Consider the following 16741-nt stretch of genomic DNA (forward strand, 5'->3'; position numbering starts at 1 on the left):
TAGGACACAGGATGGAAAAAGCTGTGGTGCACTTCTTGGATTGGGGTGAGTGGACCAAAACCAAGGAGAAGGTTTATAGAAGATGAAGCCAACCCAGATGAGTTTCCTTCTGGTCCACCTGCCTTCCTTCCTTCCATCTTTCATTCACAAATACATATTGTAGAGGAAGCCCTACTGGGCAATGGAGATATAAATGTAAGCAAGTGTGGGCTGGGCCTACAGGAGCTCACAGTCTAAAGAAGACTAAAGGACATAATATCATTTTTTAGTACTTACTAGTTCAGTGTAATTTTATTTTATTTAGGGAAAGCAAAACCCTAACCATGTTCCTATTAACTGGGTTGGACCAGTTTATTATCACAGTGACTTTCCATTAAGCACCTGATACCAAATTTAGTAATCATTGCAAAGGTTCTCTCAAAAGTAGTATATAGACATATATATTACTATCTTGAAAATAATAAAACGTATCATATTAATCATTATTTTGAATGTGTAATTTATGTCGACAACAAGTATGGAATAAATATTATCTTATATGGGAGTCAACCCACTTAATATATATTGTTTGATTTATTGATATTTCAGCTCATAACTATAAATTAACATGGTTGGTGAAGCTAAAGATATTAATAATTTTTAATAACACAGTTTTACATATGTGCAAGCCATTCATAATCATTGCATTGGCCAGACTCATTTAATCCACAAAATCATCCCTATGAAAGAGGTATCCTTATATTCAGGTAAGAAGACCATGGTTTAATGAGGCCACATACCTTTCCTAGGATCTCACTGCTAGTAAGTGGTAGGAATGAGATTTTTAGCCAATTCTGACTATTAAGGCTTTTCACTTTGCCATTTACCTCCCACTAGAAGCTGCTACAGATAATTAGAACATAGTACAACAGGCATCGACTAGTGGAGTTAACAGAGTGCTGTGGGAGTCTGTTGGGAGTAAGAAATGATGAGGAGAAGGGCAATCCTTAGTAGTAATCTCATGCAAGGTCTGTGCTTGTGTTCCCGGCAACTGCCCATAGACAGTGGAATGGTGGTAGTGAGTCTTCATTATTCTGCTTCCACTAGAGATCTGACCATCTGTCCTTAGGCTATACCACCCAGCAACCCATCTCCCTTTCTTTGGGCCTTGCCAGTCAGTTCCTGGAGTTCTGTAACAGAAAGATTCCATAGGCAGAACTCAAAGAGCATTTTGGTGCTTCCAATATACTCTAAGACCCCAAAATGCTTGACCAGTGTTTTGTGTGAAAGAAGTATGAAGCTGGTTTCAGCCAGTGGAGGCCACAGGGGATACACAGCAGAAGCAGAAAAGTAATACAAAAAGATGCTCATGAGAGAATCTGACTCTGGATACATTAGGTCAAAGGGGAATTTATTGGAGAATAATGGTGCTCCCTGTATCCCGTCCACTGCAACCTGAGACCTAAGCAGCTGGGTTTGGAGCTGCTCTGCAGTGTCCCAACAGTGATATGACTATGCTACAGTGGTAATTGCACACTTGCTTCTCCATTGCAAGTTTTAAGTTCTGTGAGGGAGAATCTGCTTTCCTAGTTATGGAGTAGACCATGTATATTGGATTTGTTTACCCAAAAGGAGGAATTTGTCTTTAGTTGGAGAGCAGCCCCTAAGTGATGTCTACCACAGGCAAACTTCATAATCTTTTCTCTGAGTTTTTGGTAAGAGTTACTCCTGTCTGCAACTTTCAGGAATAAAAAACTTGTGGCAGTTTGAGATTATTTATGAATTCCAAAAAGAGAGATTATGTTTGCAAACTAAACTATTCCTCTGAGTATGATACCCTTTGATTGTATTAGGTTCAGCCAAGGTGTCTTTGATTACATTATGTTAAGATTTAGGCTTTGATTCGACCACCTCATTAGGGCAACTCAGAGTTGAGTCCCCATTATATGGTATGCTATATAAATGGATGCTCAATCAAGAACACAGAAGCAGATACACAAGAAAAGAGAGAAAGGTCCATAGACATGGACGAGGATCCTTTGGCCCCAGAAAGAGAGTCGAGTCATTCACCTGATAGTTTACAGCTGACTTTGTGAAGAGAGCAGCTGAACCCAGAAAGAAACAATCCCTAGGAAGAGAGATGAGCCATATGGCAGCCTACAGTTGAGAATGGAAGAAGCTGGACCCATGGAGATTTAAGAGGGAAGAGGAAGGCTGAGCCCTTGCAGACATCGCCCACTGTCTTGCATCAACACATGGCAACAGACTTTGGTGAGAAAGTACCTCTTATGGTACCTTGAGTTGGACTGTTTAAGGCCCTGTAAGCTTTTCCCAAAATAAATGCCCTTTATAAAAGCCAACAGATTTCTGGTACTTTGAATCAGCACACCTTTGGCTGACTAATACATTTGTTTATTAGCAGATTTCCAGATTATTCCAGATCTTAGGGTCTTCAAATGATGGCCATATCTCTGAGAAGACACCACTATTACCTTTTTTTTTCTTGTAAATTCACTAATATGTGGAAGTCAAGCAACATACTCCTCAATAACCAATGAGTCAAAGAAGAAAACTGTAAGGGGAATTAGAAAATATTTTAAGATGATTGAAAATGTAAACATAACACTCCAAAACTAATGGAGTAGAGCTGTACCATTGCTTAGAGGGAAAATTATAGCTGTAAATGCCTATATTAAAAATTGTTTAAAAATATTTACAGTGACTAATCTAACTTCTACCTTAAGAAACTGGAAAAAAATAAAAATAAACCAAATGCAAACAGGAGGAAAATAATAAAGATTATAAAAGTGATAAATAAAATAGAGAATAGGAAGACAGTAGAGTAAATACAAAGTTAGTTCTATGAAGTGATGAATGAAATTGAGAAAATTTTAGCTAGACTTTCCAAAATAAAACAGCGAGACCACACATGTGCATGAGAGAAAGAGGACACAAATGACTAAAATCAGGAATGAAAGAAGAGACATTACTACTGCCCTTACAGAAATAAAAAGGATTTTAAGAGAATACTACAAATAATTTTATGACAAAATTAGATAACTTAGATCACATGGACCAACCCTAGAAAGGCACAAACAACCAAAATTGACTCAATAAAAGTAAACAGACCTATAACAAGTAAAGAGATAGGATTAAGAATTAAAAGTATTTGCCACTGTAGCAGTTTGATATTGTTTATGAATTCCAAAAGTACCAGAAATGGGTTGGCTTTTAAAACGGGAATTTTATTTGGAGGAAAAGCTTACAGTTCCAAGGCCATGAAATGTCCAAATCAAAGCACCTTCAGAGATGCTGGCTCACCAAAGTCAGCTGGTGGCCCAGCCATGTGGCAAAGATGGCAACCCATCTCTGCCGAGGTCCTTACCTTCCCCTCCATCTTCCAGAGCTCAGCTATGGGCAACAGGCACAGGGCTTGTCTCTTCCGGGGCCTCCTCTCTCAGTCTCAGCTGCTCTGCTTTCTCCCCGAGTTCATCTGTGAGCTATCAGGCTCATGGCTCATCTCTTCAGCCTTGAGCTGCTCCATGGACCCAGCCTATTGGGGGATTTATGCTTAAGCTTTGGCTGCTAGTGATCTTCAAGTCCTCTCGCACATGGCAGGAACAAAAATGGCAGCTTCCTTTCTCTGTGTATCTCTCTCTGTGTCTCCATTTATACAAAGCTCCAGTAAGGGGGTGGAGGCCCAACCTGAGTGCTCACTAACATAGTCCAATCAAAAGGGCCCCACACCCACAAAAATGGATGAGCTCAAAAACATAATCTCTTTTCTTTTTAGGATTTATGAAATAACGTCAAACTGCTACAACATCTAAATGAATAAAATTCATAGGAATAAATTTAACAAAAGAAGTGCAAAAGCTATACTCTGAAAACTACGAAACATTGCTGAAAGATCGTGTTTTGACAAAAAGTGACAAATGGATTATACAGAAATGTAAAGGACCCAGGATAAACAAAAATATCTTGAAGAAGACCAAAATTGGAGGACTCTTACTTCCCAAAATCAAAATGTACTACAAACCTAGAGTTATCAGAACGGTGTGGTACTGGCATAAGGATAGAAAAACAGATTGGTGAGATAGAATTGAGAGTCCATAAATAAACCCATACATTTTTCGATATTTGATACTCAACATAGTGTCAAAGCCATTCAATGGGAAAAGAATAGCCTCTTCAGTAGATGGTGCTGTGACTACTGCATATCCACATGAAAAAGAATGAAGTTGGATCCCTACATCATATACAAAAATTAACTTGAAATGGATCAATGACCTAAATTTAAGAAATAAAACTATACAGTTCTTAGAAGTACAGGTGCAAATCTTGATGACTTTGGATTTGGCAATGGATTTTTAGATGTGACACCAAGAGCACAGGGAACAAAAAAACATAGATAAATTAGACTTCATCAAATTAAAATCTGTACATGACAGGGCAATATCAAGAAAGTGAAAAGACAGCTTTCAGAAAATATTTCCAAATCATGTATCCAATAAGTGTCTGCTGTCCAGAATATACAAAAACTCTCACAAGTCAACAACAAAAAGACAAACAACCCAATTTAAAAACAGACAAAGGACCTGAATAGTTTCCAGAGAAAATACAGATGTGGCAAACAAGCACATGAAAAGCTTGATGTCATTAGCCATTAGGCAAATGCAAATCAAAACCACAATAAGATACCATTTCATACACATTAGAGTGACCATAATCAACAAAACAGAAACAGCATATGTTGGCGAGGATGTGGAGAAATTGGAACCCTAGTGTATTGCACATGGGAATGTAAAATGGTGCAGCAGCTGTGAAAAAGTTTGCAGCTCTTCAAAAATGTAGATGTGAAAAGTGGATGTGGCTAAAGTGGTAAGACCTCTGCCTACTATACGGGAGGACCTGGGTTCAATCCCTGGGGCCTCCTGGTGAAAAAGAAGAGCAAGCGTGCCTGCGTGGTGAGCCAGTGCCCATGTGGCAAGCTAAGTGACTGCACAGTTAGCCAAATGTCCACACAGTGAGCTGAGTACCCAGGCAGTGAGCCAGTGCCCATGTGGCGAGCTAAGTGACTGCACAGTTAGCCAAATGTCCGCACAGTGAGCTGAGTACCCAGGCAGTGAGCCAGTGCCCATGTGGCGAGCTAAGTGACTGCACAGTTAGCCAAATGTCCACACAGTGAGCTGAGTACCCAGGCAGTGAGCCAGTGCCCATGTGGCGAGCTAAGTGACTGCACAGTTAGCCAAATGTCCGCACAGTGAGCTGAGTACCCAGGCAGTGAGCCAGTGCCCATGTGGCGAGCTAAGTGACTGCACAGTTAGCCAAATGTCCGCACAGTGAGCTGAGTACCCAGGCAGTGAGCCAGTGCCCATGTGGCAAGCTAAGTGACTGCACAGTTAGCCAAATGTCCACACAGTGAGCTGAGTACCCAGGCAGTGAGCCAGTGCCCATGTGGCGAGCTAAGTGACTGCACAGTTAGCCAAATGTCCGCACAGTGAGCTGAGTACCCAGGCAGTGAGCCAGTGCCCATGTGGCGAGCTAAGTGACTGCACAGTTAGCCAAATGTCCACACAGTGAGCTGAGTACCCAGGCAGTGAGCCAGTGCCCATGTGGCGAGCTAAGTGACTGCACAGTTAGCCAAATGTCCGCACAGTGAGCTGAGTACCCAGGCAGTGAGCCAGTGCCCATGTGGCGAGCTAAGTGACTGCACAGTTAGCCAAATGTCCACACAGTGAGCTGAGTACCCAGGCAGTGAGCCAGTGCCCATGTGGCAAGCTAAGTGACTGCACAGTTAGCCAAATGTCCACACAGTGAGCTGAGTACCCAGGCAGTGAGCCAGTGCCCATGTGGCGAGCTAAGTGACTGCACAGTTAGCCAAATGTCCGCACAGTGAGCTGAGTACCCAGGCAGTGAGCCAGTGCCCATGTGGCGAGCTAAGTGACTGCACAGTTAGCCAAATGTCCACACAGTGAGCTGAGTACCCAGGCAGTGAGCCAGTGCCCATGTGGCAAGCTAAGTGACTGCACAGTTAGCCAAATGTCCACACAGTGAGCTGAGTACCCAGGCAGTGAGCCAGTGCCCATGTGGCAAGCTAAGTGACTGCACAGCTAGCCAAATGTCCGCACAGTGAGCTGAGTACCCAGGCAGTGAGCCAGTGCCCATGTGGCGAGCTAAGTGACTGCACAGTTAGCCAAATGTCCGCACAGTGAGCTGAGTACCCAGGCAGTGAGCCAGTGCCCATGTGGCGAGCTAAGTGACTGCACAGTTAGCCAAATGTCCGCACAGTGAGCTGAGTACCCAGGCAGTGAGCCAGTGCCCATGTGGCGAGCTAAGTGACTGCACAGTTAGCCAAATGTCCACACAGTGAGCTGAGTACCCAGGCAGTGAGCCAGTGCCCATGTGGCGAGCTAAGTGACTGCACAGTTAGCCAAATGTCCGCACAGTGAGCTGAGTACCCAGGCAGTGAGCCAGTGCCCATGTGGGTGACCATGGTGAGCTGAGTTCTCACGTGTTCAGCCGAGTGGACGCACCATATGGGAGCCTGGTACCCACATAAGTGCCCATGCGGCGAGCCTGTGTCCATGTGGCAAGCCAGGGCCCATGTGGTGTGAGCCGAGTGCCCATATGAGTGCCCACATGGTGAGCCAGTGCCCGCATGGTGACCCAGCACCTGCGTGGCGAGCCAGTGCCTACGTGGCAAGCTGAGTGCCTGCGCAGTGAGCCAGTGCCTGCACTAGGGAGTCACACAGCAAGATGAGGACGCAACAAAAGAGAGACGAAGGGGAGAGCCAAGGTGAAGCACAGCAGAGACCAGGAACTGAGGTGGCGCAATTGACAGGGACCCTCTCTCCACATCAGAGGTCCCCGGATCAAATCCCAGTGAATCCTAGAGGAGAAAGATGAAAAGAGAAGTCAAAAAGAGAAATAGATACAGAAGATCACACAGCAAATGAACACAGACAGCCAAAAAAAAAAACCCAGCAGGGTGGGGAAGATAATAAATAAATAAATTTTAAAAATGAGAATATATAGGTGTAAAATTAACATACAACACAGGAATTCCACTTTCAAAAGAATTGAAAACAGGTATTCAAATAAGGACTTCTCCATGAGTGTTCAGAGCAGCACTACTCGATAAGGAGTTTTCCTTTCAGGGTGATGAAATGTGCTGAAATCAGATTGTGGTGATGGTTGCATGCTCTGTAAATTTAATAGAACCCATTGGATTGCATATTTTAAGTGGGTGGATTTTTAGGTATGTGATTTTTAGGTATATCTTAGTACAGTTGTTTTAAAAAAACAACAACAAAGGAAGCCAAGGCATACAAATGCATGGTAAGGCAAAGGCACATAGCTAAGGCTAGGGTAAAGGAGCCCAAGCAAATAGGCATCTTCTAGAAGAGGAGCACCGAGCTGCATGCTGAAGAGTTCAGGGCAGTTAACTGGCTAGGGTGGAGAAGGGTGGGAATAGTTGTAGGCAGAGGAAACAGCAGGTGCAAGCAGACCTAGAATGGCATGTCTAGCAAATGGTGAGCTGGGGAAATGTGTGATATGGTGACATGGAATGTGGGGTGGTAAAAAAAAAAAAATTGGAGGGATAAAGAAGGGCTTGATGCTATGCTAGGTATTAGGACTTGGGCCAGAAAGCACTGCTGAATTGTTAAAGAGTTTTAAGCAAGAAGATGACATGATTCAATATTTGTGATTTAGGACTGTCACCTGCAGGAGGCCAGTTGAGATAGGAGGCAAAAGGACATGCCAGGAGGCTGGAGGGGTTGAATAAGGGCATGGCACAAAGGAGATTAAATACACAAGCTCTTCACTAGACCCCCAGGCCTTGCTCTAGGCTATATCAATACAAACTCCTGGCATCTACCACTTAAGTAAAATGTTGAAATACTCAATAATACATTCATATGTGAAGAAATTTGTCTTGGAGATTCAAGGTCTAAAGTCCCCTTTGGAATACACTCTTTTATCTATTTTTATTTTTATTTTTTACACAGCCTTAATTTAACTATTTAGAGATGGTTATCACCCTTCATGTAAGACACCCCAGTTACACATGTCATCTGAGCTGAGCTTGGGTATTTCTACCATGAAACCTACCAGGTTAAATTTGGACTCGCTCCACGGCATATCCCTAAACCACAAATGGAAATTGAGCAACACACTTTTCTGGCTCTCCTCTATTTACGCGAATCTTTCCATTTCTATCAAGTTCTGTGATTATGAAATGTGGGCTCTTTACCTTCTGATTTTGAAAACATAAAGCATACTTCTAAAAGCAGTCATTCTGATACTAGTCATATCCCAACTATAAGCTGTATTGACCATGGCTTTGAACCTGATGAACCAGTCCCCGAGGATACACGGGGAAGAAATGACACGCCGAGGGGCTCCAAAGTCAGATGGATGAGTTCATTTCTATTAACTGACTATTTTTGGTGTTTCAAAAATAGCTGCTACACCCAGAAGAGGACAAAGTTCTAGTAGCTCTTAAGCTATGGTCATTTTAGGGAAACCATAACGGATGGGGGGAAGAACACATTGTTAAGTCCGCTGAATTAATGCAGTATGTTCCCCTAATTAATATTGTATCAATAGTATCATAAAAGGATGTGAACTAATAAATACTAAGATCCTCACTTTATGGATTAGATGGTAGTTAGTTAAGTAAAGGCTAGAAAGCTGAAACCAGGACAGAGCCTTGAACTACCCCTGTATAAAGGGCAGCCTGGCCCTTCCTTAAGTGCCAGGAATCCCTAAGTATTGTCCAGTTGGCCTCATTCCGAGGATGCCACCTTTTACTTTCTTATCATAGGGATTCACGGGGATCCCCTCTAGAACTCAATATACAGGAAAGAGTTCAAGCCTTATAAACTTGAGTCCCCTGCCTAGCCCCCATGCCAGTCTCCTCGCGAGGCCCTCCTCCTTCAATCTCGGCTTAACATGGCTCACTTGGAGAAATGCTTTCTGACTGCCCCATGTCACCTTCTTGTGCGGTCGCCATGAATGTGCCTCTGAAGATCTCTAACTGTCAGGAGCATAACTCAACTCCAACAGCGAGTGTCCCCTTGAGCCAAGCTTCCCATAGGCGTTTCCCAGCCAAGGACCGAACCTGAAAGGGAGATGGGGGACTTTTCTGGTAGGTGACTCGACCCCGGGTCCTCTCTGAATGAATTATCAAACCAGCTTCCCTTCATTCCCTCCATCACTGGGGGTTAGGCCTGCTTTCCAGTCTGATGGCTCTCCGGCTTCTTCTGTCTGTCTATCTTCCTTTTCTCCAACAGGTATTTCCCCTAAGAAAGTCCTCCTTGCTTGTCCAACACTGTCTTGGGGTCTGTCCTTGAAGAACCAGAACAAACACACCTATTCTATGCTATCCTGTCACTGTGTTCCTCTATCACATCAGGGTAATGAAAACTAACCACCTTAGTTATCTATAGAAAATGCATAAATATGGGCCATCTTCAGCAGCCTCTGGGCTAAGTCATTGGTGCTGGTTCCTGTGGGATGTGTCTCTAGCATAGAGACTCTAAGGGATCAGATGATGCTGGGGACTTTAGTGATAACTGAGTAGGGGGCATTATTTCTGGTACTAGTAAGGTTCTGAAAAGTACTGAGCAATCTACCATGAAGAGAAAAGTCACAAGCTCAAATCCAGACAGGTGTGGGTTCAAATCCCTGTACTGTGGGACCATAATCAGGTCTGGTTATCTATTTGCACATAAAGACCCACTCTTAAACAAAGTCGTTGTTCTGTGCACGCATCTGCAACGTGGGGAGGGCTCAACAGGAATGACTTGCCTCTTCCCATGATAACTGAGGCCTTAGCTAGGATGCCTGGAAGGTGTGGTATTGTAATAGCTGGGGGCTGGCCAAGCATCTCTCACTTTCTTTCCATGTGTTCTCTAGAGAAGAACTTTTCTTCAAGGAAAGTCAGAACTTTAATGTGGTGGCTCAGGGTTCAGATGTCCTCCAAGAGATCAGGACCTTGTATGGCCTAGCCCTAGAAGTCACATGGCATCACTTCCATCAGTTTCTATGGTTCCTTTAAAGCTAGCCACAATTCAGTCTGAGAAGGGATTACACAAAGTTGTGAATAATGGGGGGGCATAGATCATTGGGGGATCATCATGGAAGCCGGCTACCAAAGAAATTTACTATCCTCTGAAAAATCAGGCACTTACGAGATTTAAATTCAACAATAGATGTAAGGTGTCTAGTACTCAGCGTGTGAAAATAATTGGTGCTATTACTATACATACAGTATGTGAAAATATGAATAAGATGAGCATCCCCAGAGTGGCATGAGAGGGTTCTAGACAGTAGAACCAATCCTTAGAATATATTGCAGAAATCAATATTTCCTGAGTACATACAATGCATTAGTTACCTTACATATACCATCTCATTTTACCTCCTGAATTATACTGTGAAATATGAACTAATAACATAATTTGCATATAAGGAAATTGAAGTCCTTCTGGTTAAAGGATTTACCCAATATCGTGGAACAAGAAGTGGTGGAGATGAGATCTAAGCCTCATTCTCTGGATTTGAAAGCCTCTGGCATTTACCTTGTACCACAAGGTCTCCTTGGTTCATACTGGCTGGATGACAAATGATGGGAGAAATAAATAAATCCCTGGCTGGGGTATAGAGGTAAAGGTGGTTGGCAAAATATTGTCAAATTAGAGTCAGATTACATTCTAATGTACATTACTAGAATGTCAGCTCCACAGAGAAGGGACTTATTTTAGTTCATTGCTCTTTGCTATCACCTAATAGTGTATCTGTTGCTATTGTGTAAAATACTCTTAATTGAACAAATGAATCAATGTTCAGGGAACCTCCTGTATAGCATCACTTCAAAAAGGAAAAAGAAGAAGTTGGAGATGAAAGAACTGCTTACATCTAAATTCTTTCCCAAGAAAACTGTTTATATATTCACAGATAAGGAAAACTGGAATTTGTGAGTTGAGTGTAGGGCCATATATTTAAATGCTAAAACTAATTAAGGTTAGAAGAAGAAGCTCTTTCTGATCATTATGTCTTCCAAAAGTGCTACATAAAATGATTTTAGAACCAAGGAATGATCTTGAGAAATCTCCCTTTCTCCTTCCTTCAAACCAATCCTGTTTTCTCTGTTGACTGTGTTCTGAAATTACATCATTGGAATGCCATTCCTGTGAAAACATAAATATCTCTGAAAGGGGTAGCACTTTGAGCTGTTAGTAGCCTGAAAAGTCATTTCTTTTTTTTTTTTTTTAAAGATTTATTCATTTATTTAATTTCCCCCTCCCCCGGTTGTCTGTTCTGTGTCTGTTTGCTGCGTCTTGTTTCTTTGTCCGCTTCTGTTGTCGTCAGCGTCAAGGGAAGTGTGGGCGGAGCCATTCCTGGGCAGGCTGCACTTTCTTTCACACTGGGCGGCTCTCCTTATGGGGCGCACTCCTTGCGCATGGGGCTCCCCTACGCGGGGGACACCCCTGCATGGCAGGGCACTCCTTGTGCGCATCAGCACTGCGCATGGGCCAGCTCCACACGGGTCAAGGAGGCCCGGAGTTTGAACCGCGGACCTCCCATGTGGTAGACGGAAGCCCTAACCACTGGGCCAAGTCCGTTTCCCTGAAAAGTCATTTCTGTCTGACGGCTAAAGGGGCTCTGGACTGGAAAATTTTCTGGACTCTTTCCTTATTCACCTTCCCCAGAGGAATTGAAGTTGCTTCTGATATTTGAACCATAGAGAACAACAACACTCCCAGATCAGAAATGATATTTACTTGCAATAATAAAATTAATTTTTAAAATCAATGTAAATGTGTAAATCAAATAATTTTCAAATTAGAAGCACAGACCCTGAAAAGGGGCAGGCTTCTTAGTGGAGATCTATTGCAATCTCCTAACAATTTGTCACCTACTCTATGACATAATTTGCCATTTCTATGACTCTATATGTTCCAGGAACAAGGAGTTCACTACCTTCTCTGAAAAGCTTGGGTTGCTGACAACAACATTCATTGTATTAATGGGGGGAAAAATGTTTACTCACCATTCCCCCTATGCCTTGATGTGTTTCTTGGAGTAAACCCAAACTAAATGAAATATTCTTCAAGTATTAAAGTCCTGCTGATGTGTTCCCCCTTGGCCCCCATTCCCATTCTTTCCTTCCTTAAGCAAAACAAGCCCAGTGAGCTCAGTTGCCTTTTGTGTGACATTATTCACAGATCCTTCCCATCTGCCTTTGGGCACACCTTGGTTTGCCAATATCCTTCTTAAAATGTACTTCTGAGAAATGAACACAAAGCAATGGGTAACAGGTGCAATGAAAATGAGCAATCTAAATTATAGTATGTGTTTCAGCTCGGCTCTGAGACATCTGTTTCTTAGTCAGCCCTCACTTGGTTGAAGCAGTGACAACGCTGGTGCTCAATATCAGGCCAACAGTAAGTTGTCACTAATTTGCTCCGTTAGTGCCCTAACTTAAAAACTGTCTTTTTCTGTTTCACAGGAAAGCCTATCAGTGTCACTATCTTCATTTGAGGGCAGCTCTACTTCTCAGGTGAGTAGATTATTTTTTTCCTAGTAGAGGTCTGGAAATTCTCGTAAATTTGTAATGAACTCACGCAGGCCCCTACAAATGGATTTCTTACCCTTGTCCAATATAGGTTAGCCAAAGAGTTTTTGTTATTTTCTAAATATCATAGTACAAGAGGTGTCATTCAAGCAGTCATTTACATCACAGTGTAGCTGACTGGTCTGAGAGCAAGTATGGATTGTGAGTGCTTTGGGTATAAGAAAGAGAAAAGTTATAGATACCATGGGTGGAGGTTTGGAATGTACCCCAGAAAAGCATGTTGCTATTCCTAAGTCATTCCTGTGGGTGTGAACCCTTGTAAATAGGACCTTATGATGAGGTTACTTCGTTTAGGTGTGGCCCAACTGAATCAGGATGGGTCTTAATTCTATTACTGGGGTCTTTTATAAGCAGAGTAAAATTCACACAATGGAGAGAAGGCCTCAGGAAGAAGCCAGAATTCCACAGAACCCAAAGAAGCCAGGAGAGGCCGCCCCGTGAGCGAAAAGCCAAAGACCAAGGACCACCGGCAGCCAGCCCCAGAGCGCCACAGTCTTCTGGAAGAAGTCTGAAGAAGGCTTTTGGACTTCTCCTAGCCTCAAAACCACGCACCAATAAAGCCTCATTGTTTAATCCAACCCATTGCATGGTATTCATTTTAGCAGCCAGAAAATGGAAACATCCTGTAAAAAGGAAGTTAATGACAATCGTGCAGACTAACATCTCAAAGAAAACGTCATCTGCTTCACAATTTCCTTAAGTGGAACAGTCGTAGATACCCCTCATGCCCCAGTACCATAGGCAGGCTGTATGGAATTCATTCATAGAAGGAATTTTCCTGAGGTACCAAGGTAGATGCTCAAACAATATTTGTTGAATTGAATTTTAATAACCAGACCAACCACTTACAGCCAGATTTATAAATTCACTTTAGAATGAGTTAACACGAACCATGGAGATGGGAAAGTAGTTGCTGACCGAAAGCATGGGTCCTGAAGAGGAAGGTCTTGGCTTTTTACACTAAATCTGACTGATACACATATTATTTTACTTCTCCAAGGCTTTTTCTGTAAAACAAGGTTAATAAACCCCCTTTGATGCACTACTGTGAGGATTAAAGGAGTGAAATAATGTAGAAAGCCAAATATTTGCCTGCAGAAAATGCTCAATACATTACAGCTAAAGTTACGTGCTAACAAACTTGCAAACAACCAATCTTATTGGCCATTCATATTTTGCCAAGAATTCTAAAGACACTCATTTTACTCATCAGCAGAAACTGGTGAATTTTCTATGGCAATTTCCTATGTTTATGTTAAGAAGATAATAATAAAATAATAACAGCAGTAGTATTAAATAGTTACATAACATTTATGTGCCAGCCACTATTCTAAGGATTCTCTATATGCTAATTCAATTAACATAAGAGGGGAAATTCATTAATTATACTACCTGACTGCATCAATAAATGCATAATGCAGCAGGAAACAAATAAATCATGTTTGCATTTTGGGATTTGGAGATTTTGTTTATCTGCTTATGTAGGGCATCTTAATTTTGTCTATTTACTAAAACTCAGTAATCTAACTCTGATTTATGATTGTTGAAAAGCTGATTGTTTATCATGTGATATTCCATTTACATAAAAATTATTTAACATTCTAAAATAGAGGTGAATTCAACAGATGTAGAATATATCTTGAGGAAAATTAAGTATCCATTTATGTGAGGCCAAAAATGGGGGAAGGAAATGGAAATTATTAGGGACTCTCAGACCAGTAGAAGATGAGAATGTAAGAGTGAATAGATCCTTTATCATATTTCCAGAGGGCACATCAGACTTTTCAAGGGAGCTGGCATGCTACTCTTCCATGATCCATCTGTTCTCAAATGGCCAAAACCTCATGAATGGGCAGGGCAATCATTTCATTTCCAGCAGAGGAAAATAAACACAACATTCTTGGAAGTTATTCCTCAAACTGATAAAATTGACTCTATGTCTCCCCTTTACTTTTCAGTTACCATCCTATTCAAGAGGTTTACAGACTAATGACTGGAATCAATGCCTTAGTCCCAGCATTGAAAAAAATGATAGAACTTTTCAGTATTTAAAAATATTTCTTGTTTAAATTCAAAAAGTGTTCTGTTCTGACAAAACAGTCTATTACCAAGTTCTCATGCCTAATCTGTTGCCCTCTGGCTGGCAAATAAGACAAAACAGATGGATGTGATCAGTAGATCTGTCCAATAGTCCATATTCTCAAGTTTAAGGCCTAAAAGATGGAAAATTTCCTGAAGTAGCATGTTCTTGTTTCTAATCACATTTATAGTGAGGATGCTTTCTTTTATGCTTAGACAAAGTAGTTTTAGAACTGTTTCCTCTTATTCAGAGTTTTTTTTAACTCTAATATCTTTGACTGTCATGGATGGCATTTCTTCTCACCATTCTCTTTTGCTTGCTTTCTCTATTAGCAATCTATCTCCTGGGGATAAGGAAGGAGATGGAGGTATGATGGCTATCTATTGCACATTCTCTCTGGGACACCTCTAATCTCACACAGACTAAGATTTGAAGATTTGCTATTCGCACACCCACTGAAGACCCAACTCATCAAAGAGATGAGTTTAAAAGCAGTTATGGAGTGATGTAATTATGATAAGCATGGTTAGATTATTACTAACAGGTCTTCTCTTTCCTACAGAGTGATTTGTAAGTATCATTATCAATAACACCTTGCATTTTTCAGCTACTTCCAGGTTGCTCAAAATGATTTATATGTTTTGAAATACTAAATCCTTATAGCATCTAAATACAACAGAATGGAAAGTCCTTAAAAGACTCCTGAACATTGGCTTTCGATCTATTCAATATTTTCAGAACAGATCATTGTTGAGGTCCTATTATATCCCATGCATGTGCTGGACTGGAAGGGATAGTGACAACCAAGACAGCCTGTTTCTTGAATTACAGTTCAGGTTTTAGAAGAGGGAACAAACGTGTATTATAGGACAAGGAGGTTAAGTGCCATGGTATCGTTGGAGCATATTGTGGGAGTCCTGAAGAGGAAACCTAATGCAGCCACAGGATGAGTCCGAGTCAGCCAGGCAAGGAAGGGAGGGCATTTCCAATCCAGCAGGCTGCCAAGCAAGAGCACGAGGGCAGGAAACAGGATGGTGTTTGGGAGGAAAACCAAGTAGTTCCATGTTTCTTTCTGTACTGGGAGGACTGGGGGAAACATATCATTGGAGAAATATTTGAGGTAAAGTAGTTCAGAGTCAGGGATTGATTTCAGAGGGGCAATGAGAAAGAAAGAACTGAGGCTGAATTCCCGGTTCTCAACTTGACTGCTTTGATGCCTGGTGATTGTATTAACAAAACTAGAAACTATACAAGGAGCAGGGTTGTGAAGGAGGCACTTTCAGTTGTATTCATGAAATGAGTGGTTTATATTTGAAGCAATTAGATATATGAGTCTGTGTTCAGGGATAATGTCTGCATAGCATTAGGATTTGTCTATAGAGAGGTAGTAGCTTAAACCATGAGATTGGGTGAGTGCATGAGAGTGGATGGGAAGAGTATAGGGCTAGAAACACACCCGAAGACTCACCAACATTTAGGGATCAGGTGGATGTTCATCTGCTTGCTTTCTGACCAGATTTTGACTTCTTTAAATATAGGTTAGTTAGAATAATGGACACCCCTAAGAAGTTCAAGTCCTAATCCTTGGAACCTAGGAATAGGTTAGGTTACAAGGCAGAGGAGGATTAAGTTGCACGTGAAAATAATGCTGCTAAGCAGCTGTCTTTAAAGTTGGAGACTGCTGGCACCCAAATCTAAGAATTACAGTTCTCCTAACAGTGATTTACACAGTGGTATGAAGAACAAGCGAATTTCGTTGCCTTTAGGAGGCTGTGCCATGCCCATCAGAGTGAATATGGAGGTTCTGCAGCCCCCCACTCCTGGGGAGGGGGAACACTGCCCAGGTGGGTGGGGGGCGCTGACCTTGATCCTCTCTCTGGAGACTGCTGCAAGGATTCTGGGCACCGCGCATGTCCACTCCATCCAGACCGTGAAGGTGGAGGAGGTCAAGCAGGTCCTCCTCCGAGATCAAGTTCCCACTGCCTCACCATATCCTGCAGCACAAGCACGAGCCCCACTTCACCACCCAGAGGCCC

At 42.1% G+C, this 16741-nt stretch overlaps 1 non-coding gene across 1 annotated transcript; it reads left to right on the plus strand.

The window, feature by feature from the left end:
- The first annotated feature begins 16386 nt into the window (after window positions 1-16386).
- Window positions 16387-16517, plus strand: LOC111765783 (small nucleolar RNA SNORA68). Its single transcript, XR_002798013.1, has one exon. It is a non-coding gene; the product is annotated as a small nucleolar RNA SNORA68 (small nucleolar RNA).
- The last annotated feature ends 224 nt before the right edge of the window (window positions 16518-16741 follow it).

The sequence above is a fragment of the Dasypus novemcinctus genome, chromosome 14, assembly GCF_030445035.2.
Source record: "Dasypus novemcinctus isolate mDasNov1 chromosome 14, mDasNov1.1.hap2, whole genome shotgun sequence".
In the NCBI taxonomy this organism is placed as follows: Eukaryota; Metazoa; Chordata; class Mammalia; order Cingulata; family Dasypodidae; genus Dasypus; species Dasypus novemcinctus.